The 19,057-nt window shown below is 40.7% G+C and overlaps 1 long non-coding RNA gene across 1 annotated transcript; it reads left to right on the forward strand.

Annotated features, from left to right (window-relative positions):
* Positions 1-15,121: 15,121 nt before the first annotated feature.
* Positions 15,122-18,636, forward strand: LOC115138924 (uncharacterized). Its single transcript, XR_003865028.2, has 5 exons — positions 15,122-15,506; positions 16,150-16,410; positions 16,506-16,697; positions 16,930-17,422; positions 17,543-18,636. It is a non-coding gene; the product is annotated as an uncharacterized LOC115138924 (long non-coding RNA).
* The last annotated feature ends 421 nt before the right edge of the window (positions 18,637-19,057 follow it).

Here is a 19,057-nt window from a genome sequence, read left to right on the forward strand (position 1 = left end):
AAATAAAACTTTTACATTGTCGTGTAGTTTACCAAAAAAATTCTCACGGTAAAGTGGACATACTTGGAATTCATATCCCCAAAGAAAGAAAATGATCTCACTGCAATACATTTTAATAGAAAGTTATCAGAAATAGATTAACACCTTGCTACCGTGGAAAGGAAAATACATACCTGTCTATTTGTGGAAAAATCAACCTGATTAGTCATATCCCAGTTGACCTATTTGAGCAAAATATATTCAGTTTTATTTGGAACTGCAAACCAGACCTATTGATATAATGAATATGAATGCAGAGGGCAGAAATGATTAAATATTAAAGCATTAGACCTCTCACTAAAGGCATTAGTCATACAAAAGTTATACTGAAATCAGAACTGGTATTCTAGCAGATTAGTAAGAATGTCTCAAACCATGTTCAAGAATGGCCTTTATCCATTTATTCAGATTACATCCTTTCAATTTCGGTTATTTGAAAATGAAATAATCTCCAAAATATCGCTATTATTAAACAAGCCATAGAAAGTTGGTTGCAATTTCAGTTGAATCCACTAGAAAAGACAGGACAAATATATCAAATACTATGGTTGAACTCACATATACACATACTCACATACACTTTTTAATTCAAATGAGGTCAACTTTGTACATTTTTTACAGATTTTTAACAGATTTATACATGTTAAGTAACATTGATGTACTGCCATTAGACAATGTTAGCTATTAGCACTTATGTTGTGCATTAAAGTGCATAATGCAAAGCTCAGTACTCATAATATTGTGTTTATAATGCATTATGAAGAGGGTATTCATAGGACGTGTTTAGTTAACTTTTAGAGGACTCTCCTCGTTAGCGGCATGGAATTTCTGCTTTGTTTTCTGCTCTCATCTCTCGGTTGTAGCATGTCAATAAAATCCCACAAATCACGTATTGGATATATGGCGAGTAGATTTGCCCTAGATTTGCAGTAATCAAGTATCACTCAATTTTCAGGCTCTATGCCAACACAATCTCTACTTAATTAGGTTTAATTGTTAACAGCTGTAACGGCGTTCTTCGTTTGTGGAAAGAGAGTCGGACCGAAATGCAGCGTGTTGGTTACTCATGACTTTAATGAATGAAATGCGGTACATGAAATAACTCAGAATACAAAACAACAAACAGAACGTGAAACTAATTACAGCCTATCTGGTGACTACAACACAGAGACAGGAACAAACACCCACGAAATACAAAGCGAAACTGAGGCTGTCTAAATACGGTTCCCAATCAGAGACAACGACAAGCACCTGACTCTGATTGGGAATCGCCTCAGGCAGCCAAACCTATACCACACCCCTAATCAGCCGCAATCCCAAATAATACAAACCCCAATACGAAACACAACACATAAACCCATGTCACACCCTGGCCTGACCAACTATATAACGAAAACACAAAACACTATGACCAAGGCGTGACAACAGCGGTCTCGTTTCACTATAAAAGGAGCCACCTGTAGCAGCATGAGTGTTGACTTATTATGTGTGTGAGAGCTAGGTACTTGAGTCCACACACTTATAAATATCAAAGGTGTTTTTCAAAGGAAGGACATTCCTTGAGGACAGGATCAAAGTATTTGCCTCAGGGCACCTGTAATTATTACGTTATACTTTTCAGAGATGATCAAAGATAAATACCTAGCCTACTGACAAAACACAGAACAATATAAAATCAAACTTTATTTGTCACATGCGCCAAATACATCAAATCTAGAAATGCTTACTTACAAGCCCTTAACCAACAGTGCAGTTCAAGAAGAGTTAAGAAAATATTTACCAAATAAACTAAAGTAACACAATAAAATAACAATAACGAGGCTATATACATGGGGTACCGGTACCAAGTCAGTGTGTGGGAGTACAGATTAGTTGAGGTAATTTGTACAAACTGAAGTGACTTTGCATAGATAATAAACAGCGAGTAGCAGTAGTGTACAAAACAAATGGGGGGGTGTCAATGTAAATGGACAGCATTTGCCATACCAGCCGAGCATTTGCCATACCAGGCAGTGATGCAACCGGTCAGGATGCTCTCGATGGTGCAGCTGTAGAACTTTTGGAGGATCTGGGGACCCACGCCAAATCTTTTCAGTCTCCTGAGGGGAAAAAGGTTTTGTTGTGCCCTCTTCACAACTGTCTGGTATGTTTGGACCATGATAGTTGGTTGGTGATGTGGACACCAAGGAACTTGAAACTCTCGACCTGCTCCACTACAGCCCTGTTGATGTTAATGGTGAGCTGTTCGGCCCGTCTTTTCCTGTAGTCCACGATCAGCTCCTTTGTCTTGCTCACATTGGGCGAGAGGTTGTTGTCCTGGCACCACACTGCCAGTTCTCTGACCTCCTCCCTATAGGCTGTCTCATCATTGTCGGTGATCAGGCCTACCATTGCTGTGTCATCAGCAAAGTTAATGATGGTGTTGTAGTCGTGTTTGGCCACGCAGTCGTGGATGAACAGGGAGTACAGGAGGGGACTAAGTACACACCCCTGAGGGGCCCCAGTGATGTTTATTTTTTTATATTTTTTTATTTTCACCTTTAGGCTAGTTGAGAACAAGTTCTCATTTACAATTGCAACCTGGCCAAGATCAAGCAAAGCAGTGTGACACAAACAATAACACAGAGTTACACATGGAATAAACAAACATACAGTCAATAATACAGACCCTCCAATTTGACACACTGAACTCTGTCTGAGAAGTAGTTGGTGAACCAGTCGTGGCAGTCATTTGAGAAACCAAGGCTGTTGAGTCTGCCAATAAGAATGTGGTGATTGACAGAGTCGAAAACCATGGCCAGGTCGATGAATGCAGCTGCACAGTATTGTCTCTTTTCAATGGCGGTTATGATATAATTTAGGACCTTGAGCGTGGCTGAGGTGCACCCATGACCAGCTCGGAAACCAGATTGCATAGCATAGAAGGTTTGGTGGGATTCTAAATGGTCGGTTATCTGTTTGTTAACTTGGCTTTCGAAGACCTTAGAAAGGCAGGGTATGATAGATATACAGTGGGGCAAAAAGGTATTTAGTCAGCCACCAATTGTGCAAGTTCTCCCACTTAAAAAGATGAGAGGCCTGTAATTTTCATCATAGGTACACTTCAACTATGACAGATGAAATGAGAAAAAAAATCCAGAAAATCACATTGTAGGATTTTTTATGAATTTATTTGCAAATTATGGTGGAAAATAAGCATTTGGTCACCTACAAACAAGCAAGATTTCTGGCTCTCACAGACCTGTAACTTCTTTTTTAAGAGGCTCCTCTGTCCTCCACTCGTTACCTGTATTAATGGCACCTGTTTGAACTTGTTATCAGTATAAAAGACACCTGTCCACAACCTCAAACAGTGACACTCCAAACTCCACTACGGCCAAGACCAAAGAGCTGTCAAAGGACAACAGAAACAAAATTGTAGACCTGCACCAGGCTGGGAAGACTGAATCTGCAATAGGTAAGCAGCTAGGTTTGAAGAAATCAACTGTGGGAGCAATTATTAGGAAATGGAAGACATACAAGACCACTGATAATCTCCCTCGATCTGGGGCTCCATGCAAGATCTCACCCCGTGGGGTCAAAATGATCACAAGAACGGTGAGCAAAAATCCCAGAAACACACGGGGGGACCTAGTGAATGACCTGGAGAGAGCTGGGACCAAAGTAACAAAGCCTACCATCAGTAACACACTACGCCGCCAGGGACTCAAATCCTGCAGTGCCAGACGTGTCCCCCTGCTTAAGCCAGTACATGTCCAGGCCCGTCTGAAGTTTGCTAGAGAGCATTTGGATGATCCAGGTAAAAACGCAACTCGTTGTGTTTGGAGGACAAAGAATGCTGAGTTGCATCCAAAGAACACCATACCTACTGTGAAGCATGGGGGTGGAAACATCATGCTTTGGGGCTGTTTTTCTGCAAAGGGACCAGGACGACTGATCCGTGTAAAGGAAAGAATGAATGGGGCCATGTATCGTGAGATTTTGAATGAAAACCTCCTTCCATCAGCAAGGGATGAAACGTGGCTGGGTCTTTCAGCATGACAATGATCCCAAACACACCACCCGGGCAACGAAGGAGTGGCTTCGTAAGAAGCATTTCAAGGTCCTGGAGTGGCCTAGCCAGTCTCCAGATCTCAGCCCCATAGAAAATCTTTGGAGGGAGTTGAAAGTCCGCGTTGCCCAGCAACAGCCACAAAACATCACTGCTCGAGAGGAGATCTGCATGGAGGAATGGGCCAAAATACCAGCAACAGTGTGTGAAAACCTTGTGAAGACTTACAGAAAACATTTGACCTCTGTCATTGCCAACAAAGGGTATATAACAAAATATTGAGAAACTTTTGTTATTAACCAAATACTTATTTTCCACCATAATTTGCATATTTGAAATGTACCTATGATGAAAATTAGAGGCCTCTCTCATCTTTTTAAGTGGGAGAACTTGCACAATTGGTGGCTGACTAAATACTGTTTTGGCCCCACTGTAGGTCTGTAGCAGTTTGGGTCTAGAGTCTAGAGTGTCTCCCCCTTTGAAGAGGGGGGTGACCGCGGCAGCTTTCCAATCTTTGGGGATCTCAGACGATAGGAAAGAAAGGTTGAACAGGCTAGTAATAGGGGTTGCAACAATTTAGGCGGATAATTTTAGAAAGAGAGGGTCCAGATTGTCTAGCCCGACTGATTTGTAGGGTCCAGATTTTGCAGCGCTTTCAGAACATCAGCTATCTGGATTTGGGTGAAGGAGAAATGGCGAGGCTTGGGCAAGTTGCTGTGGGGGGTGCAGGGCTGTTGACCGGGGTAGGGGCAGCCAGGTGGAAAGCATGGCCAGCCATAGAAAAATGTGTTTCCTCAGTGTAGTGGGCCGCTGAGAAGAGGTGCTCTTTTTCTCTATGGACTTTACAGTGTCCCAGAACGTTTTGGAGTTTGTGCTACAGGATGCAAATTTCTGTTTGAAAAAGCTAGCCTTTGCTTTCCTAACTGCCTGTGTATATTGGTTCCCTGAAAAGGTTTGAGGATCAGCGTTGCCTACCCTTACCACCTTGGGGCGGTCAGTCAGGAAGTCTAGGATCCAGTTGCAGAGGGAGGTGTTTAATCCCAGGGTCCTTAACTTCGTAATGAGCTTCGTGGGCACTATGGTGTGTAACGCTGAGCTGTCGTCAGTGAATAGCATTCTCACATAGGTGTTTCTTTTGTCCAGGGAAAGGCCAGTGTGCAGTGCGATTGAGATTGCGTCATCTGTGGATCTTTTGGGGTGGTATGCGAATTGGAGTGGGTCTAGGGTATCCGGGAGGATGCTGTTGACGTGAGCCATGACCAGCCTTCAAAGCACTTCATGGCTACTGACGTGAGTGGTAGTGGGCTATTCTTTCACAGACACTGGACCTGTGTATGCAAATCCTTGTCAACGTTTGAGATATTTAACAGTAATGCTTTTTGAAATTGGTATCTGGCGTGTGTGTGTGTGTGTGTGTGTGTGTGTGTGTGTGTGTGTGTGTGTGTGTGTGTGTGTGTGCGTGTGCGTGTGCAGGTGGGTGGGTGAGAGAGAGAGAGTTCGGTACATGCACAGTAAAATTCGAAAAAATAAAATCGTGAAACATTTCAAAAGTTATCATTTTTAGATAAAACTATATAAAATGCAGTGTATTCACATATCACCAAATAATGGATTAAAACACACTGTTTTGTAAAGAAGGTCTACAGTAGCCTCAACAGCACTCTGTAGGGTAGCACCATGGTGTAGCTTGAGGACAGCTAGCTTCCGTCCTCCTCTTGGTACATTGACTTCAATTCAAAACTTAGGAGGCTCATGGTTCTCACCCCCTTCCATAGATTTACATAGTAATTATGACAACTTCCGGAGGACGTCTTCCAACCTATCAGAGCTCTTGTAGCATGAACTGACATGTTGTCCACCCAATCAAAGGATCAGAGAATAATCTAGTACTGAAAGCATAAGCTACAGCTAGCTAGCACTGCAGTAGATAAAATATGGTCAGTAGACTCAAAGAGAGAGAAAGACAACACCAGTCTCAATGTCAACAGTGAAGAGGCGGCTCCGGGTTGCTGGCCTTCTAGGCAGAGTTCCTCTGCCCAGTGTCTGTGTTCTTTTGTCCATCTTACTTTTTTTATTGGCCAATCTGAGATATGGCTTTTTCTTTGCAACTCTGCCTAGAAGGCCAGCATCCCGGAGTTGACTCTTCACTGTTGACGTTGAGACTGGTGTTTTGCGGGTACTATTTAACCTATCTAGGACTGGGGAACCCCGTTCTGCTAGCCGAACCCCTCGCCAACAGCTAATGAAATTGCAGGGCACCAAATACAAATCAACAGAAATGTCATTAATCAAATTTCTAAAACATACAAGTATTAGGCACCATTTTGAAGATACAATTCTCGTTAATCCAGCCACAGTGTCTGATTTAAAAAATGCTTTACAGCAAAAGCTCCACAAACGATTATGTTAGGTCACCACCAAGCCACAGAAAAACCCAGCCATTTTTCCAGCCAAAGAGAGGAGTCACAAAAAGCAAAAATAGAGATAAAATTAATCACTAACCTTTGATGATCTTCATCAGATGACACTCATAGGACTTCATGTTACACAATACATGTATGTTTTGTTCGATAAAGTGCATATTTATATCCAAAAATCTCATTTTACATTGGTGTGTTATGTTCAGTAGTTCAAAAACATGCAGTGATATTGCAGAGCCACATGAATTCACAGAAATACTCATTATAAATGTTGATGAAAATCCAAGTGTTATGCATGGAACTTTAGTAAGTCGCTCTGGATAAGAGCGTCTGCTAAATGACTTAAATGTAAATGTAAATGTAGATACACATCTCCTTACAACAACCGCTGTGTTAGATTTCAAAATAACTTTACGGAAAAAGCATAATCTGAGTACGGCGCTCAGAGCCCAAACCAGCCAAAAGAAATATCCGCCATGTTGCGCAGTCAACATTAGTCATAAATAGCATTATAAATATTCACTTACCTTTGATCTTCATCAGAATGCACTCCCAGGAATCGCAGTTCCACAATAAATGTATGTTTTGTTCGATAATGTCCATAATTTATGTCCATTCATGTCCAAATAGCTTATTTTGTTAGAACGTTTGGTAAACAAATCCAAAAGCGTGTTCAGGTCCAGTTGGATGAAAAGTTCAAAAAGTTATATTACAGGTTGAAGAAACTTGTCAAACTAAGTATAGAATCAATCTTTAGGATGTTTTTATCATAAATGTTCAATAATGTTCAATAATGTTCCAACCGGAGAATTCCATTGTTTGTAGAAAAGCAATGGAACGTGAGATACCTCTCACGTGAAATGCATGTGACTGAGAACGAGGCTGCTCCCAGACCCCTTAGTCAAACAGCTCTCATCCGGTCCCCCTTCACAGGAGAAGCCTGAAACAACATTCTAAAGACGGTTGACATCTAGTGAAAGCCTTAGGAAGTGCAAAATAACCCGTATCCCACTGTGAATTCGATTGGGGCTGAGTTCAAAAACTACAAACCTCAGATTTCCCACTTCCTGTTTGGATGTTTTCTCAGGTTTTTGCCTGCCATATGAGTTATGTTATACTCACAGACATCATTCAAACAGTTTTAGAAACTTCTGAGTGTTTTCCATCCAATAGTAATAATAATATGCATATATTAGCATCTGGGACTGAGTAGGAGGCAGTTTACTCTGGGCACGCTATTCATCCAAAAGTGAAAATGCTGCACCCTATTCCAAAGAAGTTAATGAAGTTGCCAGTTGAGGACTTGTGAGGCATCTGTTTCTCAAACTAGACACTCTAATGTACTTGTCCTCTTGTTGAGTTGTGCATTGAGGCCTCCCACTCCTCTTTCTATTCTGGTTAGAGACAGTTTGCACTGTTCTGTGAAGGGAATAGTACACAGTGTTGTACGAGATCTTCAGTTTCTTGGCAATTTCTCGCATGGAATAGCATTTGATTTCTAAGAACAAGAACAGACTGATGAGTTTCAAGGGAGAAAGTTCTTTGTTTCTGGCCATTTTGAGTCTGTAATCGAACCCACAAATGCTGTTGCTCCAGATATTCAACTTGTCTAAAGAAGGCCAGTTTTGCTTCATTGCTTCTTTAATCAGAACAACAGTTTTTAGCTGTGCTAACATAATTGCAAAAAGAGTTTTCAAATGATCAATTAGCCTTTTCAAATGATAAACTTCGATTAGCTAACACAACGTGCCATTGGAACACAGGAGTGATGGTTGCTGATAACGGGCCTCTGTACGCCTTAGTAGATATTCCATTAAAAATCAGCCGTTTCCAGCTACAATAGTTATTTGCAACATTAACATTGTCTACACTGTATTTCTGATCAATTTGATGTCATTTTAATGGACAAAAAATGTTTGTTTTTTTTAAAACAAGGACATTTCTAAGTGACCCCCAACTCTATCAATGGGGGAGAGGTCACACTTTAAATAAAAGTAGCTAAAATACGTCGCCTTGTGGTAGCTTTGAGTAGGACTCTAAAAAGTCGATGAGAGAAACTGACTGAGGCAGAAATGAAAGGGAGAGGGAGGGAGAGCTTGAGAAGCACGCTGAGAGAAACTGACTGAGGCAGAAATGAAAGGGAGAGGGAGGGAGAGCTTGAGATTTTTATTTTCCCTATCTCTTTCTGATCTAATTGGCCCATCGGGAGCAGGGGCAAGTGTTCAGTAGGCAGGACCCGTTTGCAGCTGCACTGTCTATAATTGGCAATCCTCCACGAGTGAAACCACAGTCACGAAATTCGACCAAAACCACCCCAAAACAAATCAAACCCCGTCATGTTATATGGAGCAGGAGATGCGAACTTGGAGTTGAACTGATGTCCGACAGAGAGAGAAGCAGGAGCTACATGAGCCTTTCATTGACAACCTGTTCAGTGAGACGAGCGCATCTAAGCCGTGCGTTTTTTGGCCACGGTGTCCGTCACATCGTTCTCAGTTTGTGCACATATTTCTACTGGCAAACAGTAGGATACTTAGAGACGCGAGAGGAGGAGCGGTGTAGTGTATGGAGAGTGGGGACTTATTTTGACACCTTATACAGTTTCACATGTTCGAAGATTCCAACAACCTACGTGGGACTGAGAACCGTGTAAAGCAATAAGAGGCGTTACAGAAAAGGCACAGATTCATCTCCGACGGTTGAGAAGCGGAGTCATTTTGGACTGCATGTGCTTATGAGGACTGCTTTGTGCCCTGAAGAATCCCCAACAAATGTTCCAATGCGTTAAAAGTTACCCGGTGGATTTTGATCACAGTTCTACTTTCTTTTGAGAACTGGTCAATTCGATATTTGAACTAAGAAGGCTACGAAACTGGAATACCTAAGTGGGTATACTTAAATTTACAACGCACTTATGGTGAGACATTTTTAAGCGGTCTTATAACGGAATTGGGCTATCTATCGACTCTGAGCCGTGCAAGGGTTCAAAAAATCGGGGTATAGGAGTAGTTTTAAGAAGCTCTGCTACACTTGGAGTAAGGTAAATATAATTATCAAAAATGTCTGTCCGCGATCCAATTTACTGAGATTGTTAACACTTTCTTATGCATGTTAGTGCAACACAAGAACCTTGACCTGACGCTCCGTCAAAAATAGCTTAGGTATAAACTGGCATAGTGTAGGCTAATAAAGATGATTCATATAAGAAGCTTTTCGGGGCTGTAATCTGGGGGCTACTTTGAGGAGTCTCAAATGTAGTGTATTTTGATTGGTTTGATAGTTTTTTTGGTTTCTGCATGGTTCCATGTGTGTTGTTTTGGTGTCTTCGCTGTTCTACAATGTCCACGCTTTTGACTGGGGCTGTGTGTGTGTGTGTGTGTACAGGGGATTTTGTGTATTTTGAGAAAAAAAAACAGGTACATGTTTCAGAATTGGTCAATAAATCTCAGCTTGACCACTTAGAGCTGTTGCATTCACACAAAAACAAAACATTTTTTTTGTGATCTTCATTATTTATGCAACCAACTGAGATTTTTTTTTGTACAATTATATTGTTTACAAACAGTGGAGTAAAACAAGCTTATATTTTGGACATTGCATCCTATTCTCTTTTGGTCAATGGCATCAACATAGTGGAAAACCAATGAACCAACCAATCATCCAACTCAATCATCCAACTCATGCAAAATCAATGAACAAATAAGTGAAAAACCAACATATCTTGGTCCATCTTAGTATGAAAAACAGTATAAATTCAGTATGTTTCTTCCACCTATCAAAATCGTGCATGGTATGTACACGGAGTGTATAAAATGTTATGGACACCTGCTCTTTCCATGACAGACTGACCAGGTGAAAGCTATGATGCCTTATTGATGTCACTTGTTAAATCTACTTCAATCATTGTAGATAAAGGGAGGAGAAAGGTTAAAGAAGGATTTTTAAGCCTTGAGACAATTGAGCCATGGATTGTGTATGTGTGCCATTTAGAGGGTGAATGGGGGGTGGTGCAACCCAATATTTGGAAGATATTCTTAATGTTTTGTACACTCAGTGTGTATGTTCAGTATCACTTTTCAGTTAAAATCAGTGGTGTATAGTACTTAAGTAAAACTACTTTAAAGTACTACTTAAGTCATTTTTTGGGGTATCTGTACTTTACTATTTATATTTTTGCCAACTTTTACTTCACTACATTCCTGAAGAAAATGTTCTTTTTACTCCATACATTTTTCCTAAGACAGAAAAGTAGTAGTTACATTTGAATGCTTATTAGGACAAGAAAATAGTCCAATTCATGCACTTATCAAGAGAACATCCCCCATCATCTCTACTGCCTCTGATCTGGGGGACTCACTAAACACACATGCTTAGTTTGTAAATTATGTCTGAGTGTTGGAGTATGTCCCTGGCTATGCGTAAATTAAAAAACAAGAAAATGGTGCCGTCTGGTTTGCTTAATATAAGGAATTTCAAAATGATTTTTACCTTTGATACTTAAGTATATTTAAAACCAAATACTTTTAGATTTTCACTCAATTAGTATTTTACTGGGTGACTCACTTTTACTTGTCATTTTCTATTAAAAGGTATCTTGCCTCCCAGGTGTTGCAGTGGTCTTGGGCACTGCAGCGCTAGCTGTGCCACCAGAGACTCTGGGTTCGCGCTCTGTCGCAGCTGGCTGTGACTGGGAGGTCCGTGGAGGGATGCACAATTGGCCTAGCGTTGTACATTCACACAAATTACATTCACACAAATTACTTTCATAATAACAAAGAACAAATGTGTGTGCCTGAGGGGACAATATTTTTCATAAAGCCAAAAGGGGCGAGAAACACATGAATATAGGTGAACAATTTGCACTAATGTAAATGAACATACTGTAGATGATGAAACATATTCCCTTTTGCTTATAAGATGAACTGCTATGGTGACAAATATTGACCATCTAAAACATGTAACCTCACTGGCTGTAGAAGTGTTCTCCCTAACCAGTCTCTCAACAGCTCTCTGACAGAGCTCCATCCTCACTGGGTCCTCAGAGGATAGGACGGCTGGGTAGAGATGAAGGGACGGAATCATGAATGGATCAATCATTCAACATGTCAGTCAAATACAGAGAGCATTGATAAGTGTAAATGTACATCTCCGACCCATGGAGAGACCTATACAATACATTCGGAAAGTATTCAGACCCCTTGACTTTTTCCACATTTTGTTACGTTTACAACCTTATTAAATAATTTTTTCCCTCAAACTTCCCACAATACCCCATAATGACAAAGCGAAAACAGGTTTAAAATTGTTTGCAAATGTATAGAAAATTTAAAAAAACATAACTTATTTACATATGTATTCAGACCCTTTTCTATGAGACTTGAAATTGAGCTCAGGTGCATCCTGTTTCCATTGAGCATCTTTGAGATGTTTATACGACTTGATTGGAGTCCACCTGTGGTAAATTCAATTGATTGGACATGATTTGGAAAGGCACACACCTGTCTATACAAGGTCCCACAGTTGACAGCGCATGTCAATATTTTTCATAAATCCAAAAGGGCCGAGAAATACATGAATGTAGATGAACAATTTGCACTAATGTAAATTAATGCAGATGATGGAACATATTCCCTTTTGCTTACGAGATGAACCGCTATGGTGACAAATATTGACGATCTAAACCATGTTTTGTTCTATGAGATAATCTTTATTATAATCATAAAAAGCACATAAAGGGGCGGCAGGGTAGCCTAGTGGTTAGAGTGTTGGGCTAGTAACCGAAAGGTTGCAAGTTCAAATCCCCGAGCTGACAAGGTACAAATCTCTCGTTAACCCACTGTTCCTAGGCCGTCATTAAGAATTTGTTCTTAACTGACTTGCCTAGTTAAATAATGGTATAAAAAAATAAAGGCTTCATAATTCATAAAGGTTATATTAAAGGTTAAGTATAAGATTTCCTAAGCCTGTGTTAACCTCAGACCTTGTTTTCGGCATTTATCCCCATAGGAATGGCTGAACTAACCAGACGTAACTCATGTCCGTTTTTTAAGGACTAAAAGCTGCCGAGCTCTATACCATGCCTTCTTAACTGCCCGTGGGAAGATGAATTAAGTTGTAATGATTTGAATTAAATATAAAACTTCTGTCTCACAGACAACATTATATTAATAAATGTAGTATATAACAAAAGGTATTACAGAGTGTTAGGGGTTTTGATTATGCTATCTCTTACCTATCCAGCTCTGAGTCATCTCCTGATTTCTGGGCAACTGAAACACCCTTGCATAATACTGCCTGAGAGGGTACAGTCTGCCCTTTGACCTCTCGAGGAAGATCATGTGGCTCCGTTTCTATGTCAATCAGTGAGAGCAGCTCCTTGATCTCCTCCTCCTGAGGAAAAGAAAGACTGAACACACATGAGAAGGCAGTCATAGCCTACTGTAGGGGTGCCCCTCAATACCGTAATTTCCGGACTATAAGCCACTACTTTATTCCCACGCTTTGAACCTCGCGGTTTATACAATGACGCGGCTAATTTATGGATTTTTCCCGCTTTCAAAAGATTCATGCCGCCAAAAAACTGAGCACCGTCACATAATGTGATGTAAATCGAGCGTGCTCAAACTTCCCATCATTCTGATTACGGTAGTAATTTTGTCACCCTCATCATGGCAAAGACACGGAGAAATGCATATGATGCAGCTTTCTAGTTGAAGGCGATCGATCTGGCTGTTGGAAAAGGAAATAGAGCTGCTGCACGGGAGCTTGGCCTTAATGAGTCGATGATACGACGTTGGAAAGCAGCGTGAGGAACTGACTCAGTGCAAAAAGACAACAAAAGCTTTCAGAGGGAAGAAAAGCAGATGGCCCAAAGTATTTGCAGCCTCTCGACATCAGTGTAAATCGTGCATTTAAGGTGGCGCTCCTTGTTCAGTGGGAGGCTTGGATGACAACTGGGGAGAAATCCTTCACTAAAACGGGCCGCATGCGAAGAGCAACTTATGGTTAAGTCTGCCAGTGGGTCCTGACAGCGTGGAGCATTGTTTTTTGTTACATGCCGTGTTTCGTTTAAAGGCTGTGTAAAGTTCATTTGTTTCAATGTACCGGTAGGCACCTGCGGCTTATAGACATGTGCGGCTTATTTATGTACAAAATACCTGGACACACACGCATGCACAGTCACACACACAATCAACAACATTGTCATAAATACACATATCATCACACCACTAAAGACTTCGGTGTACACTCACCTGTACAAGTTCATTCCCAAACACAATTCTTGGAATGAAGTTGAATGAATGACTGACTGCCCAGTTCAACGTCTCACCTCATACTTGTATTGGAGCAGCAGTAGTTTATGGGTGATGACAAACACAGGCTTTTTGTTCTTTAACACCAGGTTCCCCATGATCCTGGACCTCTGTCAGGCCTAGAGGAAAAATAACACTTACATTACGAGAGAAAGAGATGCAGACAGTTTGACACCTTTTTATAACCTCTAGCTATCTCCCCTTCCCTTACCCTTTGACAGCCTGCACCAGCCCAGTGAATACGCTCTCCAGCAGCTTCCAGCACACCCTCTCTGCCACACCTTTTGCAGGAGGAGAGGCAAGGGGCCAGCACATCAAACACTAACCCTGCAGAAAGAGACACACGATTATGTAACTTTTCTGATGAATGGAAAAGTGTTGCAGTTCACAATCATCAATGCAGGAGGAACACGTTTGATGCAGCCTTGATTACCACTGTGTCCCTGAACACAAGCCTTCCTCAGTCCATGTGCCACAAAAGTCAGCGAGCAGTCTTTTCCATCTGGTAACAACAATGTATTAACAGTGAGTGACACAATAACATACAGTTTATTTGGAAAGTATTCAGACCCCTTAACTTTTTCCACATTTTGTTACATTACAGCCTTAATAAAAAATGGCTTAAATCATTTCCCCCCCTCATCAATCTACACACAATAACGCATAATGACAAAGCAAAAACGTGTTTCTAACATCAAAAACTGAAATATTATATTTACATAAGTATTCAGACCCTTTACTCAGTACTATGTTGACACACCTTTGGCAGCAAATACAGCCTTGAGTGTTCTTGGGTATGACGCTACAAGCTTGGCACACTTGTATTTGGGGCTCTTCTCCCATTCTTCTCTGCAGATCCTCTCAAGCTCTGTCAGGTTGGATGGGGAGAGCTGCTGCACAGCTATTTCCAGGTTTCATGTTTAGTCTCTGGCTGGGCCACTCAAGGACCTTCGGAGACTTGTCCCAAAGCCACTCCTGTATTGTCTTGGCTGTGTGCTTAAGGTCATTGTCCTGTTTTAAGGTGAACCTTCATCCCAGTCTGAGGTCCTGAGTGCTTTGGAGCAGGTTTTTATCAAGGACCTCTTTGTACTTTGCTCCGTTCATCTTAATGTTGTTAAAAAAAAAATCTAAATTAGTTTTTTTGTCAGAAATTTTTTCTTGAACATGAGCACTTTCATGTGCTTTAATAACTAACTTTTATGGCATCTGTAAATACGAATGCATTTGTTAAATTAAGAGCCTAGTTGGTTAAGCCACAGAAAAATCCGGCATCCTTTCCGTCTAGCCATGATTGACTGAGAGAATGAATGGGCTGGACATTGCCGAGAGATGAGTTTCAACACCGGTTGAATATGGCAGGTGTCAATAAACGTCGGCAAAAAAGCTCATTACAGTAAATTGTTGTCAGGAGCACAGTTACAGTCACCAACACTCTGGATAACATGAAAACAGCCTAACCAACTCTGCTAGGGCGAGTAAAATGGTCAGAATTTGGGTGGGGGCTAAAGGTGTGGATGTTTCTTATGATATTGCACTCGGTCAGTGTGAACCAGAGTGACTTGACACAGCAACGGGACAAGCAAGCTGTAAATACAAAACGGAAACAACACAGGACTTCTTATTTCATTAAATGGGTTGCAGGCTGCCGTGAAGCTTTAATCCATGTGACATTAACGTGTACGGGTAAGAGTCTAGTTACTGTTTGATATTGTACGTTTCTAATTTAGTCAGAAAGTTGTGTTCATTGGAAGTTAAAGCTTGATGTTAGTTAGCTAGCAAGCCACCCATCGAACCTCAGCTAGCTAACGTTGAACCTACTATGTTTGGTTAACTTTAGCTAGCTATGACAATCGGTTTCAATTGTCAGTACTCTTATGGTGTGGGATTATAGTTAATTATTTAGCTAGCTAACGTTACATTTCTAAACAAAATACCCCAAATTAAAGCTTGCTGTTAGATGGCTGGCTTGCTAACTAACATTAATTTACGTTTATGAACTGTGTGTAACGTTAGTGATGTTCTCAGATTGCCATTTCGCATGGCTAGTTATAGCCTAATGTTAGCTAGATAACATTGAACCTACTATGTTTGGTTAACTTTAGCAAACTATGACAGTCGGTTTGCATTGCTAGCCTAGTACTCTATGGTTAATTGTTTAGCTGGCTAGCTAGCTAGATGTCTAAACAAAACACCCAAAATCAAAGCTTGCTGTTATGCCCAACCTAGCTGACGTTAGATGAACTATGTGTAGTGATATCTCAGAATGTCATTTCGCATCTATTGTATAGTAATGCTAAAATATTTGTACATGGAATTTGTCTTTCAGCATCAATAGGACACACTTGACAATCCTCCACCAGTCATACAAAGAGAATGGTCTAATGCCCAACCAAGCACAGGTTACACCTGAAGCATGAGGACTTGTAGCGAGTGGTGAACTTCATCAACAACTACGCAGAGGATAATAATGCACTAGTATTACCTGGACGCCACTCAGGACACAAACACTTTGGTGGAAAGCTGCTACCATCTCATATGACAAAAGCAGCAGTGTGGCGTCTCTACAAGGAATCGATGACAACTCTTTGTATGTAAAGCATAAACATGTTTTGATTATTTAATTTACCTCCAACATGATTGGCACTACTTTTATTGATCTCACTTTATTTCTGTATTTTCCAGAAGCTGTTAAGTCAGCCAAGCTGAAGAAGCAAGAGAAGCATCTCCAGCTTGTTCAGTGAGCAGTCTGTCTACCAGAAGATGGCTGCTGACTACAAGACCACCTGTCAAGACCTGCAGTTGTCTCTGGGGGCCCCTACTGAACCAGCAAGCAAAGACATCAGGATGCATTACAGCTTTGATTTTGCTCAACAAGTAAGCAACATTTCCTATTTTATATACTGATTAAGGACATAGATAGATAGATGGATGGATAGATATGCACTCATAAAAAACAAATAAAAAACATGTATGTATGTGGGAGGCAGGCAAATACATTTCACTGAGCTGTGTAAAGACAGACTGACAGGAGCGAGACAATGAATTCTAATTTATCTTACTGGTCTTTTGTTGTTTGCATGTGCGCTATCCTTCTGACCCTATGCAGCCAGGCCCCATCTACTTATGAACTCCTCGCAAGTGTGTCTTGTTTGGTGTCTGCTGTGAAGGAATACCACAAGTCAACACGCCATCCAGCAAAGGCAGCAGCGCAGTCATCAACTACATGCACCATTTCTTCACCAACTACGGAGTTGGGGAAACAAGTCTGGACCGGAATTGTGATAACTGCAGTGGACAAAATAAGAACATGTTTGTGCTCTGGTATTGTGCCTGGTGAACCATGCACAAGCTCCACCACAGTTTGGCCCTTCACTGCCTGATCACAGGCCACACCAAGTTTCCCCCGACTGGTACTTGGACCTCCTCAAGACCAGAGTGAACACTTTGTCTGAGATTGCTGGTGTTGTGAAGGACGGCACTGTGACGGGTCAACATCCCACCTCTGGTTGGATTGAAGGATGATACGGTGCTGGTGGAAAGCTATGGCTGGCAACAACACCTGACTCTGTTTCACAGATCAAGCAGTACCAGCACTTCAGGTGAACATCATTTTCATTGCAATGTATGAGGTTATTCTTCTTATATAAACCTGGGAGGTGAATTGATGTTGTGCAAGGTTGTAATGTCTTCAGATTTTGTTGTTGTTTCCTGTTTTCCAGCTTCGATGCTCTGGAGACTGGTGTTGTCACAATGCTGACACCCTTCCTTCCATAGATGGTCTGCCCGTATATGCACCACCTGAACTGGACACAACCTGACAAACGTATCTTTTTGAGAAGATTGGGGAGTTTTGCGAATAAGGCTATGGACATTATATGCCCTGCACCGGAGTCAGAGGCAGGACAAACAGGCTCTCCGAATATAGATTCCCATGTTCATGCGTGGTTTGGACGGACCAGTCATCAGCACTATCTGCAGTGCCTCTATTCATGACTCTCTCCTAACACGCACGCCATATGTTGCTGCTACTATTTTATTTTATTCTGCTTCCATTTTACCCCTGATTGTATGCATATAACTACTCATCTATCACTGATATTGCTCTTGTGCATACTGTATATTATTTTATTGATATTGACACTATCCATTTCTGAAAATCCAAGTAACCATTTGACTGTACCGTTTACATCTTCTGTAGAGACCCATCCACTTAGCAAGACTTAGCAAAATATTGATATATAAAATTAATTTTGACGTGTGGTCGTAACATGATTTTGTAACATACCACAATATCATGTGACCGTATCAAGTGTTCACCACATAAATATATGGTGCATAAGTCGCTCTGGATAAGAGCGTCTGCTAAATGACTTAAATGTAAATGTAAATGTGCATGCATCTGTATATGTACTGTACATGTGCACCTCACTCAGGTTGCATGGCCTTAACCTATGTATGGAATACTATATGATAAGTGTGTGTGTGTAACAGTATATAAAGTATGCTAATTAATGGATGTGAAGGCATTTTTGGGGGATATCTGTACATTACTTTACTATTTATATTTTTGGCAACTTTTACTTCACTACATTCCAAAAGTAAATTAACATTTTACTCCATACATTTTCCCTGACACCCAAAGGTACTTGTTACATTATGATGGGAAAATTGTCTAATTCAAACACTTATGAAGAGAACATCTCTGCTGCATTTGATCTGGCAGACTCACTAAACACAAATGCTTTGTTTGTAAATTATGTCTGAGTGTTGTAGTGTTCCCCTGGCTTTTCGTTAATAAAAAAATATGTCTGGTTTATAAGGAATTTGAAATTATTTTTACTTTTGATACTAATGTACATTTAGCAATTCTATTTACTTTTGGTACTTAAGTATTTTTACATAAGTAATATTTTACTGGGTGACTTTTACTTCAGTCATTTTTTAATAAGATATCTTTACTCTTACTCAAGTATGACAATTCAGTACTTTTTCCACCACTGGATGTGGCTGGGGGTTATAGCATTTCTTTTCACATGACTCATAATGTCTGGGTAAGCGTCATCTAATATTTATATATTTTTTTATCTAGACACTTTCTGTTTACCTGGAATTTTTCCTTATGGTAGGCTACTATTTTTACCACTTTTAGTCTTAATCTTTAATATACTACTCACTGTTTAGCACATGACCTTAAACCGCTTGAAGCTAGGGGCACTATTTTTATTTTTGGAAAA

The sequence above is a fragment of the Oncorhynchus nerka genome, linkage group LG12 (assembly GCF_034236695.1).
Source record: "Oncorhynchus nerka isolate Pitt River linkage group LG12, Oner_Uvic_2.0, whole genome shotgun sequence".
Classification (NCBI taxonomy): Eukaryota; Metazoa; Chordata; class Actinopteri; order Salmoniformes; family Salmonidae; genus Oncorhynchus; species Oncorhynchus nerka.